The sequence below is a fragment of the Marmota monax genome, unplaced genomic scaffold (genome assembly GCF_021218885.2).
Source record: "Marmota monax isolate L192 unplaced genomic scaffold, Marmota_monax_Labrador192_F-V1.1 WCK01_AAM20220418_F8-fsc00059, whole genome shotgun sequence".
Lineage (NCBI taxonomy): Eukaryota > Metazoa > Chordata > Mammalia > Rodentia > Sciuridae > Marmota > Marmota monax.
Window position 1 is genome coordinate 1,028,409 of NW_026693595.1, and position 18,907 is coordinate 1,047,315.

At 40.2% G+C, this 18,907-nt stretch overlaps 1 protein-coding gene across 2 annotated transcripts in view; it reads right to left on the minus strand.

Moving 5' to 3' along the window:
* Nucleotides 1-18,907, minus strand: part of Pcsk5 (proprotein convertase subtilisin/kexin type 5) — a 449,712-nt gene that overhangs the window by 136,909 nt on the left and 293,896 nt on the right. The window lies entirely within an intron of this gene.

Consider the following 18,907-nt stretch of genomic DNA (forward strand, 5'->3'; position numbering starts at 1 on the left):
AACCAGATTTTACATGGTGTGATGTGCCTGGAGCCCCAGAGTATCCCGAAGAGGGCCAATTCCTTTCTCTGCTGTTCACAGTTGGCTGAAATGTGTAGGTACAGGCTGTGGAAAGCCGCCTGTGGGTTGGGGAACTTGAATGGTCTTTGGCTTATGTAACTATCTAGTGTAATTTAAGTTGCAATGTTCTTAAGATGAATTTGTAAGAGGCCAACATTTTCTATGGAATAAAGACAACTTGTTTCCTACAGTAGCATGAATGGTGGATATACAAACTGACTGAAGGAACAGAGAGAAAGATGTGGTTGTGTTTTGGAGATTATAATCAGAAGCCTTGGGTCAATGAGAAAGAAAAAATTTCTGAAAATTTTTTCTTAATTTTTTTCACATTTAATTTTGAGGGCCAGACTATGGGGATGAGCATTGCTCTCTCTCATTTTAAAGATGAGGAAACTGAGGCCCAGGAAATTTAAGCCATCTTCCCAAGGTCATTGGATTAGTAATAAGAATAGCTAACACTTTTTTAGTGATTATTATTTAGGAATTGTTCTGAGAGCCCCACACATATCAGTGCACTTGATCCTTACATTAATAACCCTGTTGGGAGGATGGTACTGAGTACCACTGCTTGTTTTTGATGTTGTTGTTTTAATCATCCTCATTTTTCTCTTGAAAAAGTCAAGGCAATGAGACATTATGTATTCTATTAAGGACATCCAGTTGTTGACAGCTGGAACTCAAACCAGTGGTCAGTTACCAAAATTTCTTCCTTTAATCAGGATTTTGTGCATCCTTACCCCAGATAGTGGAGATGGGATTTTAACTTCTAATGCCGCATTCCTCTTCCAATATGCTAGAAATTCAATTAATTGGTGGGCTGCACGTGTGTGTGTGTGTGTGTGTGTGTGAGAGAGAGAGAGAGAGAGAGAGAGAGAGAGAGAGAGAGAGAGAAGGAGGGAGGGAGGGAGGGAGGGAGAAATGTGGAGAAGAAGAGAAAACATGCAATCCAAGACTTCTCAATGGAATAACTTATAACTCTTTCATCACCTACCATTTTCTCAGGTGTTTTGGAAGAAGGCTCAATGTTTACCCTTCATAAAATAGACATAAGTAGCTCAGATAAAATACCAAGGACATAAGGTAATGTAGAATCAGGTGTTCAAAATCAAAGAGTTGCCCAGAGCAGCTGGTTCTGATTGTACTCCTTCCTGAAGACATGGCCATACCTTGTTATTTTTAGATCTTTATAGCCTTATTACATGAGTGGAAGAATATCCCTAGATTGTTTTGTACTCTTTGGAAGGAATTCATTAAAGATTTTTGTTTGTTGAATTAAAATAAAAATTGGCCCCGGGCCTGAAAGGATGGATGTGCTTCTATGGGCAAGAAGGCAAATGGGGAACATGTCAAGAGAGGGGAATGAGGAAAGCCAAGTACTGAAGGCTAGAATGAGTGTGGCCGTCTCTGAAAGCAGGAAAATGTTTGGGGTGACTATGTAGAGACTGAGTTTGGGGGATATGAAATCAGAGTTTGGATAGAAGATGAAGACAAATAATGTGACATCAGGCAGGGGACTGTCCATGGGAGCAGCTGGCCAAAGGGAGACATTGAAGATTTAGAAATAGATAGTCTATGATGAGTAGACCACTCTGGTGGCTGGATGAATGGAAGAAAAACTGCAAGAATCCATTTGGGAGATGGCTATAATAAATCATGGCTGAGGGAACAGTTACTTCAACCAAGATGGTAAGGATAGGGTGGTCCCCAGAAAACAGAAATTGTAGGATCTCAGGGGAAAGTGAGCCTTAGAGCTCATCTATTCTAGCTCCACCCACCTCCCCTGCCCCATGGATTGGGCTGAATTCCCTCAGTGATGTTCTAGTCCAGTGTCTGAATGAACATGGAAAGGGAAGAACTCTATGTCCTTTTCCATTTTTTTTTTTTTTGCTTTAAAACACTAACTATATGGGGCTGGGGGTGTGGCTCAAGCGGTAGCGCTCTTGCCTGGCATGCGTGCGGCCCGGGTTTGATCCTCAGCACCACATACAAACAAAGATGTTGTGTCCGCCAAGAACTAAAAAAAATAAATAAATATTAAAAAATTCCCTCTCTCTCTCTCTCTCTCTCTCAAAAAAAAAAAAAAAAAAAAAAAAAAAACTAACTATCATAAATGTCTTTGTAGTAGGCTGCACTGACCTCCTAGGAAATTTCATACACTGGTCATTTCTAAAGAAGAAACAGCTGCTCTATGGAAAAAGCATGGTATTTATGGGAATAACGAAAAGAGCCAGGAGATCTGAGTCCAAGGTTCAGACAGGTGGCTTCGAGCACATCAGTGATACCTGACAGTCTGTCACTTTTGTGGCAATAGGGATGATAGATGTCCTGCCAACTTATCCCTTCTATTTGGAGGATCAAATGTATACTTTGTGACAATGCTTTGGAAACTTCAAAATGTTACCTCAAAGAATAGCACCTGAGATTATTTATGATCAATAGGAAAAAATATGATAAAGTTTATTGGCAGAGAATGCTAGAACCATATTCTAGAAATTACATTTTCTCACTTGTGATTTTTGAGCTAACTGCTTCACTTCCTTAACTCCCCCTCCATTGCTTCAAAATGGGATTCCCAGCACTGTGGCAAAATACCTGGCATAAACAACTTATGTTTCCTCCTTAGGAAAGTTGTATATTGGCTCATGGTCACTTGGCCCTGTTGCTTTGGGTCTGTGACAGCACAGCAGTATACCATGGTGGAAACACATGGTGGGGGATGCCTATTCACCTTATGGCAACCAGGAAGCAAAGAAAGAGAAAAAAGAAGTGGCTAGGATCCAATATTGCCTTCAAGGGCATGCGTCTAATGACCTAACTTTTTTCCACTAGGCTCCATCACTTAAAAATTCCTTACCTCCCAATAGTGTCACTGGCTAGAAACCAACCCCTTAACACATGTGCCTTTGAGGGACATTCATGATCCAAACTATAACATAGTCCTGCCTCAAAAAGTTGTATAATGACTAAATTTGATAAGATATTTAAAAGCACCCAGTGCAGAGTATAGCCTGGCATATAATAAATGGTCAATAAAAAAATATTACCATTCTTATTAATAAATGATAATGGCCTGCTTACAGAAGATGACTGGAGAAAGAGGAATCAAATCATGGGCTTGAGCTTGAATGAATGAAGAAATGATAGTAGCATTGCCAAAGCCCAGGAATATAAGAGAAACTAGTTGGGATGATCTCACAGAAATTTTGAAGCAGTGCAACTCCTGGCATAGCTCTGTAAGTTTACCTACGTGCCACAGGCAGTATTTGCACAATGACTGTTTTGGTGGTCCTGCTCAACTTTGGCTCTCTGTATTCTCTCTCTGACAAGACACAATGGAGTAAAATATAGTGCAGACATTCACAGCCCGTACTGCCTAGAACCATGCTGTAAACAGTCAGGAGCTCAATTCATTGTTGACAGATAAAGTGTCATGTTTAGATGCAAAGATGGTGAAAGAAGTGTCATCACCTACGCATGCCTGTTGAGGGGCTGTCTTGTCCTTGGCCCCAGAGCTGTTTGGCAGAAAAGGCCTACATCTGTAGACACTCAGTGTGAAACCCAAGTAGAGGAAAGGTAAATTGTTACAAAGGGCTGTTATCATAGTAGTTTCAGCTGATTGCATTTTGTGATTATTTTAAAAGATGATCCCAAGGGTGGCTTTTCAATCAGTGATCGAGTCGTAGGCAAAAGATGAGGCAGCACTGGCCGGTTAAAGGCATTGTGCTAGTAGAATGGAGGCTTGTCGCCACCAGTCACACAATTTGGCTTGTTTACTCTCTGGATCCAAATATTCTGAGGGGAAAATTAATCATTTGGGGGAAGATATGGAGAGAAATTCAGGCCAAACAATATTCAGGGGTGATAAAGGCCACATCATCTCTATGTTGGTTAAAGGAGGGGATATTGACAATGACATTCAACCATCACATCCCATAAGTCAGATTCTAGCTATTCATGTATTGTCTTCTGCTTCCCTGGCCTCAAATATCTTGTAGGAAGTGGTGATTTCTAAACAGCCCTGCAGATATGGCTTAGATATTAGGTGTCCCCAAAGGCACTCATGTGTTGAACAATACAAGAATTTTCAGAGATAAAATGGTTGAGCCTTAACCTAATCTATGGATTAACTAGGTGGTAACTGTAGACAGGTAGTATGTAACTGGAGGAGGTAGTTCATTGGGACATGCCTTTGGGGTTCATATTTTGACCCTGATAATGGCTCTCTCTCTCTCTCTCTCTCTCTCTCTCTCTCTCTCTCTCTCTCTCTCTCTCTCTCTCTCCCCTTCCTGATTGCCATTTCCTGAACTGGTTTCCTCCTCCACACCCTTCTGTCATGATGATCTTCCTTACCTCTGACTAAGAACAATGGAATCAGCCTTCTATGGACTGAGATCTCTGAAATTGTGAGCTCTGAATAAACTTTTCCTTCTCTAAAATTATCTTGTCAGGGTTTTTGTTTGTTTTTGTTTTGTTACAGCAACAAAAAAGTTGACTGCACAGTCCAGATCTTTCTCTTGAGGTCAATAAATCTACATCAAAGTGGACTTCCCACCTGAATACTTTACAGGTATCTCCAACTCACCTGGTTCTCAAGGCTTAATTGTTTTGATCCAGAATTTATCTATCTCTCTGGGTGAGTGTCACCATCATCCCATTGGGGGAGCCAGTACAGGAAGTCATCCTCAGCCCCTACCTCTCCCCACATACGATCCCTCACAACTTACGTCCGTTCTATCTCCCAAAATCTCTCTGTCCCATTGTTCATTCTCCTCTCCAGCAGGAACACCACTGCCACCACCACCACATGACTTCCAACCCTGTCTTTCCTATCCCATATGGAGTATTTCTCTCCCTAATCGGTCTTCCAGACTCATCATTAGCCCCCTCTCACCACCCACATCCATCTCTGTTCTTCACCCTGTAGACAGAATGATCTTTCTCAAATTCAGTGCTATCAGACTACTCTCCTATTCAAAATCTTCCAGTGCTGCTCCCTTGACACACAAGACCCTTCAGAATTGAGCCCTTGCCTCAATTTCTAGCCTCATCCCCTGAAGCTCTCCTTACAAACTCTAGCCTACTCTTTTGAAACCCTATACATGTTCCTTGGTTTTACCACATCAGAAACCAATCTCAGGGGAGAGTGTCTGCTGGCATCTTCCTGAGGTTTTCTCCAGTGGCTCAGGAGGCTGCTCCATCAGGCCCATGTGGTAGGCCAGAAGGAGAAGAAATTGACCCCTAGGAGTGTCTTCAACCAGTGATAGGGATTTAGTAGATGAAGACCACAGCTCTGCTGTCCCTCCAGTGGGATAACTGGGAGACCTGTGTTTTACACAGTTTCCCAGAGTTTTCCCACAGCACCGAGCTCCAGTTGCCCACCGTTGCCTCTGGCTTCATTTTCTACCTTCCTGATCCTATTTTGCTAACACGCACGACCACTGGCATTTTCTTCCATCTCCCAAATAAACCTCTTGTACTTGAACCTGTCCCACTGTCAGGTTCTGGAAGGTCAACTAAAACAAATCCCCATATTCCAAAAGGCTTCTGAGTTCCCAACCCCTATCTTGCACTCTTCCACTTAGAGGATATATTCATTTTATGCCACCTCCTCTTCTCCCAGAAAAATGAGACTTTTTATAACTCAAGTTGGTCTCCTTTATGAAACTTTTTCTGAATGTTTCCTACCACACCATTATGTGGTTGAATTGATTTTTCTGTGCTCTCTAAGGCTTTGTACATATTTTGATTTATTCTTACATATCAAATGGTGATTCTACATATGGTCCCCCTCACAGGACTAATTGCTCTTTGTAGTCAAGAATAATTTTCCATAATGTGAATCATAGTTTGCCACATGATGAAGTGATCAAGAATATTTTGGTATATAAATTACTTCATATGTTGGGAGTTAGGTATGAAAAAATAGTTACTTAATAGCTGAAAGCTCCATGAGAAGAAATTTACATAATTATTAAGAAACTAGAATATTGCCATGCACTATTCCAGATATTTGGTATGTAATTGCAGGCAGAGGAGATATCTAATAAACCATGAACTCACTGTTAATATATTTTATGTGGTTGGCAGCTATAAATGCCATGGACCTGAAAGTTGAAGTAGGCAAGCACATCAGGTAAATTTGCCTGGAGAGCAATAATGGTGGGGGACATATGGGATTCAGAAGCCACAGCAATGGAACCAAGAAGAGGGTGTGCCTTATGCTGGAGATGTTCTGAAAGTTAGTTGACAAGGTTAATTACCAACATGCAGGACAGTAATCTTGCTTCCAGTAGGCAAGACATTTGTGGCTTCAGAGTCCACCAGTCCTATTCTATCCAGGCCTGAAATAGCCTTTGTTAAAAATGACGGCTTTCCTAGACATGTGGTCCCTAGGCAGATTGCCTGCTGTGAATCCAGTTTTTAATGCAAAATATCTTCCCAGCACAGAAGTTCACTGCCAATTTATTGAAGTTCATAGGGAGAATACTATCTGTTGACAAAAGCATATTAGAGAGGGGTGCTACATTTTCAGGAGGTAAAAATGAATGAAACAGACCAGGGCATAGGCATCCAGGAAAGCAGACATCCCCAACTAAAGTCAGAGCATAGTTACTAACCACTTTCAGCAAAAAATTTTTTCTAGGTTAAAAAAAATGCCTCGTGAGTTATCAGAATTATTAGTGTCTAATACTTTAATAGTTAATATATGGAATTTGCCTTTTGAACATTCTCATATAAATGGAATTGCAAAGAGTAGAAGGTTAAGAGGGACCTGGGGGCTATGAGAATATTTTTAAGAGTGAATGATTTAAAAATGAGATTGACAGAGATTCTAAGACAGACAATGGCTCAGTATAATGGGAGGCTGTAAAAATAAAGTTCTGAAAATATAAATCATAAAGTCTCAGTGAGGAAGAAAGGTAAGAGGCACTTAAAGAAGCCAGAACCTCTTCACAAAGACCTTTGTGAGTTTGATATTTAAATATTGGTAAGGAGGTCAGAGCTTTAAGCATTTCCTGCTAGGAGCTGCATGCAGATCACTGCAGGGGATAGGATATCAAGAGGAGTTGCTTTCAACTTTTCAGTGGCTCCCTGGAGCACATTCTATGGTCCAGACTCCTTCCCATGGCGCCTGTGGCCATCACAACCAGCCCTCTCTACGGTGTTAGATCATCTGTCTCATATGCATGCCACCTCTTGGCACCCAAGGCTTCAGTAAGGAGAAACTCCTGGCATTTTCCAGATGCTCCAGTCTCAACTCCTTCCTTCTGTCCCTGCCTCCTGCCCAAGGGACTGTAGACCCACTCTGTTGTGTACCTGGAGAGCATTTGCAGAGTATTTTCTCACTGATTTTTTTTTTTCATAGCACTTGTTCACACATTAGGGCACTTCCTCTAGTTGCCTGTACCTATTACGGTATAAAATTTACAGAGATAAAGTGTATGTCCAAGGAATGAGAATTCTAGTATTTCCCCTGTGCTTAGCACATATAGAATGTTTAATAAAAGGTGAGTAAATAGAGTTAATGAACTAATGCAAGATTTATAAAACAGTATAGCAGGAAGCACACAACAATTCAGGGGGCATTTCTATTTAGTAAATTCGTGGGTAAGACACAGCAACATTCTCATAGGGTCATATCATTTTAATTCCACTGATTTTATATCATACTATAATGATATAAAATAAATAGAGGAGCTTGAGCCTGAATGGTGAGAAAATGGTGGCGCAGAGGATTAGATGACCTGTGCAAGTGTAGTAGGCCAAATAATGGTCCCCAAAGACATTCAGGTCTTCATCCCTGGAATCTAAAGCTACCTTATGTGGCAAAAGGAATTTTGCAGATGTAGTAATTAAAGATCTTGAGATGGGGAGATAATCCTGGATTATCAGGTTGGGCTAATGTAATCACAAGTGTCTTTATAAGAAAAACATAGATGGAGATTTTACTACAGAGAGTGATTTAATGACCTTAGCAGAGATATTTTAAAACACTACTGTTGACTTTATATCATACTGTAATGATACATGCATACCCATGTTTATAGCAGCAAAATTCACAATAGCCAAACTATGGAAGCATCCTAGATGTCCATCAATGGATGAATGAATAAGTGAATGTGTGGTAAATATACATAATAGAATTTTGTTCAGCCATAAAGAAAAATGAAATTATGTCATTTGCAGGAACATGGGTGGAACTGGAGACCATTATGTTAAATGAAAATAAGCCAAATTCAGAAGGTCAAGGGTTCTATGTTTCTCTCTTATGTGTAAGCTAAAGAGAAAAAAGGAAAAGAAAGCTGTGGTTGGATCTCATGAATCAAAGGGAGATAAGTAGCAAAAAGGGACCAACAACGGGTGGGAGGTAGGGAGGGAGAAGAAAGTGCTGGGGAGTGATATTGGTCAAATCATATTATTATATTGTGTATTGTGTGCATGTACAAATATGTAACAACATATCCCATACATATGTACAACTATAACACACCAATCAAAAAGTGGGGAAAAAACCCTCCCCACATGCTCCCATGATTAATAGTTAATATATGGAATATATATATGTGTATATATATTAACTATAATATAATAGTTATTAGGGATGACTAATAGGATAGGGTAGGTCACATGTGCAGCCTGGGGAGAGTGAGGCGGGGCTGTCTTTCATCCAGTGGGTGGGGGAATGTTTTGTATGTATCTGTGAGTATCATATCTTTTAATCCTCAGCTATGATGCCATGGTTACTTCCTTTCTGTAGGTGAGGAAAGAAAGAAATAGAGAGGTCAAGTCATTTATCCAAGGTTACGTGGTCTTATGGTTTGGATATGAGGTGTTCCCCAAAAGCTTATGTGTGAAATGCAAAAAGGTTTAGAGAAGAAATGACTGAGTTATGAGAGCCTTAATACAATTAGTTAATTAATCCCCTAATGGTATTAACTGAGATGTAACTAAAGACAGGTAGAGAGTGGCTGGAAGAGGTGGGGCTTTCTTTGGGGTATCTATTTTGTATATGAAGAGTGGAGTCTTTATCTGCTTTTTGATCATCATTTGAGCTGCTTCCTTCCACCATACTCTTCCAACCCTGATGTTCAGCCTCACCTCGAGTCCCAAGGAATGGAGTCATCTGTCTATGAACTGAAACCTCTGAAACTGTGAGCCCCCAAATAAACTTTTCCTTGTTAAAATTATTTTTGTCAGGTCTTTTAGTCACAACAGCAAAAAAGCTGACTAAAACACATGGTAAGTGACTGAGCTGGGATTCGAGCCTGGATTTCTCTAGGGTGTTTAGTAGGTCTGTGTGCCTAACATCAATGACAGTGATTCTCAAGGAGGAACCAGCAGCATCAGTATCAACTGGAAATTTATTAGAAATATAAATTCTCAGATTCTACCTTGAACCTACTGAATCAGAAATTCTGGGATAGATTTTTTTTGAAAAAAATCATTCCCAGTGATTCTAATGCTACTTGAGATGGAGAACCCATGTTCTATGCCAGTCTTCATCTTTGGAAAGACAACAGCCATCTTGGTGCAGACTTCTCTGACTCTGACTAGCATCACCAGTAGAAAATGGCCAATACACATAGTGTAAGGATGTTCCCAGATTCACCATCCCAAGGGGTGGCTGTGGTGTCTGGTCCTTTGATGGAGGGTTTGGAGGGAGGGAAAGGAGGGATCAGCACAGAGACAGAAACTCTGCTGACTGTCTGAAGAGTGAGTCTGATAGGAAACATGAAGATACAGATGAACATCACTTTCTCTATTGCACCCTTTAAGCTCAAAGAAATAATGTCAAGAGTTAACAAATGGGATGCCATCAAGTTAAAAATCTTCTGCACAGCAAACGAAGCAATTAGAAATGTGAAGAGAGAAACCTACAAAATGGGAGAAAATCTTTGCTAGCTACTCTTTTGACAGCAGGTTAATATTTAGAATATGTAAAGAACTCGAAAAAGTTTACATCAAAAATTCAATTAACAAATGGGCAAATGAATCAAACAGGAATTTATCAAAAGAAGAAATATAAATAGCAAACAAATACATGAAAAATATTTTATATCATTAGCAATGAGAGAAATGTAAATCAAAACTACACTGAAATTTCATCTCACACCAGTCAGAAAGATAGTTATCAAGAATACCAACAATAATAAATGCTAGAGAGGATGTGGAGAAAAAGGGATACTTTTACACTGTTGGCGGGATTATAAATTAGTACAACCACTATGGAAATCAATATGAAGCTTCCTCAAAAGATTAAGTATGCAAACACCATAGGAACCAGCTATACCACTCCTTGGTATTTATCCTAAAGAATTAAAGTTATCATATTACAGTAATACATGCATGTTTATAGCATCACAACTCACAATAGCCAATCTATTGCACCAGCTTAAGTACCCATTAATGGATGAATGAATAAAGAAAATGTGATATAGATGTATATATATATATACATATATATATATATACACACACACACACACACACACACACAATGGAGTTTTATTCAGCCATAAAGAAAAATGAAATTATGTCACCTGCAGAAAATTGGATGAAACTAGAGACCATCCAAACAAATATTTTCTCCTCTAATAGTTTATGTCAGATATTTTGGTCATAGAAACACAAAGCTGACTAATACAAGAGGTTAAGTGTATTTCCTAAGATCATATACCTAGTATATAAGAAAACCAGAAGTTGAAGTTGAACCTGGGCAGCCTCTTCCCAGATTCTGTGATGGTAGCTATGACTTTAGAAAGCTATAATATGACATATTATCCATCTCTTGGAAAGAATGGATAGTAGTCAAAATGTCCAATGTTCAACTTCATCTCCATCCATAGCTATACTATTAAGTGGATGGAAGCTGTGGGAGATGCGCCCATTCAGCTAGAAGGGCTTGGATAGTTGGATTGGGAAAAGAAAGAAGTAGTCAAGAGCATATGTGCTGATGGAGGAAAATCTCTGTAACTCAGAGTGGGAAGACCTGGTAGATTACTTGACCTGACAACAATTGCCCACTCCCATCTTGAAATGGGCACGACCATACTTCATTGCTAAATAATGAACATGGAAGGAACAAGCTTGGTGCATGATTCTAAAGTAGGTGATCAGGAAATGAATAACAAATTTGAATCTGCAGTGAAGGAAATACTGAATGATAAAGCTTAACACCTCATCTATCTGCCAAAAATATAGCTAGTCATACAGTTCATTTAAGAGAACCGGGCTGGAAAATGGTCACAAGGATTTCATCTTGGTAAGTGAAATGACACCAAGGCAGAGTTTAATGGTGAGCTGGCTTGGTTTGTAAAAACAGCTGTGTTCTGACTGTTGGCTGTATCAACTGCCAAGAGCCAGTGTTGGGAGTCTGCAGGGAGGTACCATTCAGGCTCAAGCCACCTGTTACCAAGTCTCCACTCCACACCATCAGCCAAATAGCCCAGGAGGTGTATCAGGTTCCCAGGTTGCAGATTAGAATGCTGTGGTTGCTCATTAGCTATTTCTTTGATCTGAAGCATCACTAATTTGCCTCAGCTCTGCTGGTTAATGTCAGCCAAGGACTGCCACACAACTGCCTAATTCCTCAGTGCTTATCTCTTAAGAACTTGATGTTTGCAGGAGTGGCCCTCAAGAAATTAGAGGTGGGTGTCAGAAACTCAGGAAAGAAATGTTATCCAAAGTGGTAGATCTTACACTGTGTTCTTACTTAGATCACCTTGGAGTCTTGAAAAAGTACTTATTGTGATGGAATAGGTGTGGTCTAACTGTATTAATTTTTTATTGCTGCCAACACAGCTTAGCATACATTTTGTGGCTTAACAAAATACCCATTTGTTATCTCACAGTTCCTTAGGTCAGGAGTCTGGGCACAGCATGGCTCAGCTGCTTCTCTGCTCCAGGTTTTACAAGGTGGAAATCAAGGTGTTGGCAGGCAGCATTCTTTCTGGAAGCTCCAAGCATGAATATGCTCCAAATTCCTTCAGGTTATTGGCAGAATTCAGGTCAATCCCTGGTTCCTTGCTGAGTGCTGGTGGCAGGTTGCTCTCAGTGTCTAGAGCTGCCTGTGTTTCCTGCTTGGGCCCCACTTCCAGCAACTTCAATCCAGTGGCTGTGGGTCCAATCCTTCTCTCTCCCTCCAATCTCTCTGACCTTGGTTCATCTTCTGACTCCTTCTTCTACCATATCTCTCTGATGGACTTGTTCATGATTACTCCTGGATAATTCATGCTGATCTCCTATCTTCCTATCAGTTGCCATTAAGCTTTAGTTTCCTCTGAAAAGTCCCTTCACAGCAGGGGATAAGAAGGGAATGAGATCTCAGAGGGACGTGATTAGAATTCTGCTTCTATACAAACCAATGCCCGGCTGCTATTGCTGCTGTTGGTTCGCAGGTCCTGAAGCATTCGTTTTATTGTTTTTGCTGATAATTTTGTGTGTTTTAGGACAAGTGACAGAAACTCCATGAGAACTCCCATTTTCCACTTATGATGGATAGAAGGGCTGAGGAAGGGTGTTCACAGGGATGATAGTCAAGAAGGGAAAACTGAGGTGCGACACATGGTTGGCTTTCCTGAAGTGATACAAAATCACAACTAAGACTTCATTATCCAGTGTCTAGGTCAGAGATATCTCTTTCCTGTCCTATACTCAATTGTTTACTCATAATTTTTTTTCATCTATTGATCATAAAGTTATCAAGCACCTAATCTGTGAGACATTTTATAGGTTCATAAAATATAAAGCCCTTGCTGACTTTGCCCCTATGGAACAAACTTCATAGTGAGAATTACATACAGCAAACAAATGCTTCCACAAATATCTAGGCACTTACCATATAATCGATATGAAAGAAGTAGAGGCTTCCATGAAAACTTATTATTATCATTATTATTGTTGCTGGGATTAGGACTCAGGAGTGCTTTACTTCTGAGTGACATCCCCAGCCTCCTTTTTAATTTTAAGACATGGTCTCACTAAGTTGCTAAGGCTGGCCTTGAACTTGTGATCTACCTGCCTCAGCTTCCTGAGTCTGTGGATTTACAGGCATGCACCCTCATGCCCATTACCATGAAAGCTTTCAATAAGGAGGTCTAACCTTGCCTTTAAGGATTAGTAAATGAAGAAGTAACATTTAAACTGGGGCTCAGATAATGCATGCTAACCAGAGATAGATGATCAGCTGGGATAGTATTAAAGGAGGTGAATACAATATGGGAACATTCTACGGTGTAGGTCTGAAAAGAATAATCAGGATCAATGTAGCTGGAAAATACTAGGAGAGGGAATGAAGGGCATGAGTTGAATTTAGAGAGGTGGGGCTGGTCAGACAGACCTTCGAAACCATGGAAAGGAATTTCAGCTTCATCCTAAGGAAAAGGGGAGCTCCAGGAGGATGGGTTTTATGCTGAGTTTTGAGTTGTTGAGAAGATTATTGGGATTGCTGTGGAGAATGGTTTATAGGGGTTTAAAGGTAAGCACTTGTGGCTGTGAACACATGGGGTACATTTATGAAGATGCATGAGCAGCCCACGTGTAAAGTAGCTTGACCCACGGTGACACGGGCTAGGATAGGGGAGTTGAGGGGGAGAAAATGAATCTGAGACAGATTTTGAAGGCAGAAATGTCTTGACTTAGGGCAGATGTAGGAATGAATGAGAAGAGGGTCAAGGTGACTTCTGGTTTCTGCTGTATCTCTGACTCATCATATAACATAAATCAACTACAAATCACATTCCTATATATAATAAAAGACTTCTATTTCATTGATAGTTTAACTTTTACTATTTTGTAGTTATTATGATTCATGAGGTAACAGAATCCTGTTTAATACCAACTAGAGAGAATTTGTTTCAGCAGATTCATCAATGGAGCCCACAGAATTTGTATTACTTGACAACGTTCCCAATATGGCCATTTTATTTCTCCCTCATTTCAATGTGAGGGAGAATGCAAACAATGGCCTCCCAACAATGAAAGGAGACACCACATCCTATTTCTTTTAACAGGTACTGCCTCATTTCCTTTAAGTCTGTTGTGATTTATTTTGCTCACATGGTCCATTGGATGCTACTAATTCTCATGATATTAACATTGACTCCTGCCTTGTTCTCACAAAGAGTTAGGAGGACTTGGTGCACACTCCTGGGTGGGTGCTGCTTAATTCACAAGAGACTGCATGAAACCTGGACTTGACAACACTGCTGAAATATCTAAATCTGATGTATATACTCCATGGTCACAGTGACATCCTTCCTGTCTTTTGTATTTCTCCTTCTGGAGGCTCTTAAATCAGATTGTTTAGGCTTCAATTATTTCCATATCTTCCATCAGCCATAAAGGTACCTTAGGTCTTTACCTTACCGGATTCCTCATTTGAAAAATGGGATAATGTAATAAGAATTGTAATGCAAAAAACAAACAAACCCCCCAAAACCCCATAAAGTACATGTATAAAGGCATGAATTGGTGTGAACATACTCTATATACAAAGATATGAAAAAATTGTACTCTATATATGTAATAAGAATTGTAATGCGTTCTGCTATCATGTATTTAAAAAAAATCAATAAAAAAGAAAAATGGGATAATATGAGGATGTTAGGAATATTGAAGGAAGTAGCCCATATAAAGCAACATATAGGAAGTCCTCCTTATATGAGAGTACTGTTACTATTGTTTTCCCTGTTAGGGAAGAGGGGTGATTACATCACTTTTTTCTTTTTTGTTCTTCTCTGGTGATGACAGTTTAGAGGGCAAGGGGTCTTCTTTGAGGAGGATAGGAAGGTGCCCTTAAGTCCAGTCTTGGACAGGCCTTGCTCAATTTATTGCTCTGGTCATGGATATCAAGGTAAAGAGGTACTGAGGACTGTCCTCTCATGTGAGCTCATCTGACAGCTAGGTCCCTTGTCCTTTCATTTAGTTGGCTCAAAGTGGCCATCAATCCTCTGGGGACTGAAGCAAGTATGGCCTCCTCAGCATTCTATCTGAATAAATGACTCCCAAATATATTGGCAAGAGACCAAGAGTGGAACTGATGGGTTCTTGGGCAAGTCAGTTAGCCTCTCTGAAAAGAAGGTTGATGACTGGTGACAAGGAGGTGGAAGAAAGGCAAAAATCCACTAAAGGTCCATCACAAGTTGATCCCACTGGTCTTTCATTCTGCTTTCTCAAGCTACATACCTACCCTCTCCCTGCCTCGGCCACTATGAGATCGCCATCCACAGGTCCTTTAAATGGCTTTGTGTCTTTGTACACATTCTTTCGCTAGAGTATCCTTCTTAAGCATCCTAATCTTCTACTTATAAATCTCACTTATTCTTCATGACTCAGGTCAAATGTCACTTGTCACACTTCTCTCTGATGTCTTTTTATTTCATTCATTCCACAAATACTTATTAAGCAAACTGTATTAGACATATAAGATACAGCTGTGAACAAGATGGACAAAGTCCAGCTGTCATGGAGCTGGCTGACCATGAATAAGTAAATGACCCATAACATCACATGGTGATAGTGCTATGGAGGGAAAAGAAAGGGAATAAAAGGGGACAGGTGTGGGGAGAGTGGTGGAAAGTACTAGCTACTTTCTGAGGAAGTGTTTTTATTTTTTAATTAAAAAATACTTTTAGTAGTAGATGGACACAATACCTTCATTTTATTTATTTACTTTAGTGTGATGCTGAGGATTGCCTCTCACATGCTAGGCAAGCGCTTTACCACTGAGCTATAACCCCAGCCTGTTTTGTGTGTATGTGTGTGTGTGTGTGTGTGTGTGTGTTTAAAACTAAAATCCATGGATGAAACTAATCATGCAAAGAGCTGGGTTCCTGAGGCATAAACTTCCTGGTTTTGTTTGAGAGACACAAAGAAAGTTAGTCTGAGCCGGGCACAGTGGTGCATGCCTGCAATCCCAGCTGCTGGAGAGGCTGAGGCAGGTGGGATCGCAAAGTTCAAAGCCAGCCTTAGAAACTTAGCAAGGCCCTAAGCAACTCAGCAAGACTGTCTCAAAATAAAAAATAAAAAGAGATGGGGATGGATCAGTGGTTAAGTGCTCCAGATTTCAATCCCTGGTACAAAAGGAAAGAAAAGAAATTTAGTATGAACAGGTGAAGGACAAGGGGGAGGCAGAAGACAGCAGGAATGACTTCAGGTGAAGAGTTCAGATTGTATTCTGAGTGAGCAAGAGAGAGAGATGGAATCTGATTTTATATTTGTAATGGCACTCTGCTGTGTGAACAAATGGGGAAGAGGGAGAAAAAAGGGGGAGAAAAAAGCCTCACTTGGAGGCTCCCTCAGTAGATCAGGAGATGACAGCATCTGGCTGAGCTAAGCTGTGCGCTAGGCAGCAGTGGGGTATTTGGATGTGCATTTTGGAGATAGAGTTAATGACATTATGCTGATGAATTGGATTTGGAATACCAAAGAAGAGAAACCCTGAACAACTGTGTGTATGTACTCTACTGCCATTGCTGAGATGGGAGATGGTTAGGAGGTTGGGGTGTCTAAAGTTTGTTTCAGACACATTAGCTTTACAGTGCCTATCAGATGTCTGAAGGCAAGTAGTTCATCAAATCTATAGCTGTGAATTTTGAGGGAAGAGATCCGGAATATGTATACATACATATGTTATATGATGGTGCTATGATTTGGAGTTGGTGTGTTCCCCTAGGGTTCATGTAGTGGAAGCATAGTCCCCAGTGTGGCAATATAAGAAGATGATGGGCCTTTTAATGAGGTAGAGCTTATTGGAAGGTCACTGCGAGCAGGCTCCTTGTCAGAGATTAAAGTAGCTCTTGGGGGACCCTGGCTAGTTCTCATAAGAGGGTTATTAAAAAAAGAGCAACACCGGCTGCTCCCTGGTCTCTCTGTGGCCTCCTGTTTCACCATGTGATCTCTCCCCTTACAGGCATGTCTGCCATGATGCTTTCTGCCATGATATGATGTCATCAGATGGGCCCTTGCCAGAACAGTGCCATGCTGTTTGCATTTTTAGTCTCCAAAACTGTGAGCTACATAAATCTCTTTGTCAAGTAACCAGCCCAGGAATTTTGTTATTAAAATGGAAAGTGGACTGATATAGAGGGTATTTAAAGCAATGAGATTGAATAAGCTCTCCTTGGAGAGAGTGGAGAAGGTAAAGAGAAAAGGACCGGTTCTACACATTGCTGTCTCTGTACCTTGCCCTCCACCTCCCACCTTGGGGACCCCCCAGATACTTTGGAATGAATAGTGATATTTTCCCCCCTTTGTAGGGCTATGTTAAGATACTCATGGATTCTAGATGTTCCAACCTCTGTAGGTTCTACATTGTATCAAACATATTAAAATTCACCTTCATCCTACATTAAATTTAATTATATGCGTTCCCTTAAGAGTGAAGTTACAACTGACTAGTTTGACATGTTATGTTTTGTAGATATTTAATTAAGATATCATTTGATCTTGACCTTTGCAGTTTTATTTGTGCATTTCAGAGCCAGCTCTATTTGTAATGTCTCATGCTATTTCTGGATGCCCTTGGTGAGCTTTGCAGTACAAGGGCATGAGACCCCAGCACCTCATGGGTAAAATGAACTAGATTCTCTGGACTCTCAATATTTATGCCTTCTTAAAGGCGCTTAAATCACTTCATATTATAACCATGTGTTTTTATGTCTGTTTTTCTCCATTGGATGTTAAGCTTGAAGAACCTCAGAGCTCTGTGTGTGGCAGGGACTCAGTATTGTTTATTTATGGAAGCAATTAATTTTTACAAATAAGAAAAAAAACCCAAGTCCAGGGATAAATTGTGCTCTCTATCTTCACTTAGGAAAGGGCTCTCGCCCTCCACTTTGCACACAAGCAATGTGAATTTGGTAAAAGGAGGCAGTGTTGTACACAAGGTTGAAGTGTTGGGCACACCTCTGACTAGCTGTGAATCTTGCATCAGAAAATTAATCTCCATAGACCTTATTTTTGTATAGGCCCAATTAAAGCCATTTTTCTAATACCTTGTCAACCTTAAAACATAGTATTCTTAAAATAATATCTACTTTTCCAAAAAAAAAAAAAAAGAAAGAAAAAAGCTTAAGATCTTTAAATTCAGGACTCGAATATTTCTGTTATTTTCTAGGACCCCTGGCTCTAAAAAAAAAAAAAAAAAAAACTAAGACAGGAGGGGAAAAAAAAAACCAAAAGAAAAGCAAAACAAAACAAAACAAAAAAACCAAAAAACAAAAACCCTAATTGCTTCAAACAATGGCCTTTTAGGGACATCTTGTAAGAAAATCCTTCAGTAATAACCTAGTAAAATGGTCCTTACAAGTCTCCTGGCGATAGAAAATGGGAAGGAAAAGTTGCCATTCTAGGTCACGTTCTGGCCCTCTGAGACTTAATGATGCTGCATAATTGCATCCTGCTTGCTAAAGAACTGAATCAGTGCCAGACTGTCACCTCTTGTGAGGAAGAGGAGACATGATTATATGGAGTTCAGCCCAATGCTAGGTGCCAAGTAGCTCCAATGAGCCACACTGAAATTCAGTCCATCTTGGCTATGCCCTGCTAAATATGTCAAGGGCTCTAACATACTGTTCAGAACTTCTGATTTTATGAGTTGGCAACAAAAATAACATTTGGAAATGGATGTTGACTAGGGAAGAGAGGCAAGTTTATGCTTTCTGCCATCTACACATATTGAGTTTAGGGTCCAGGGCCCAGCTTGGGCCAGGTGAGGTCAAACTGCAGCTGGCTTTTGTTCCCTTCTGCCATTTTATATTAGAGGATGAAAGGAGGGAGAATCAAATTGGCCAGGCCATGGTTTAAAACTGCCCCCAGCATGTGTTCCTATTCATCACCCTGCTGT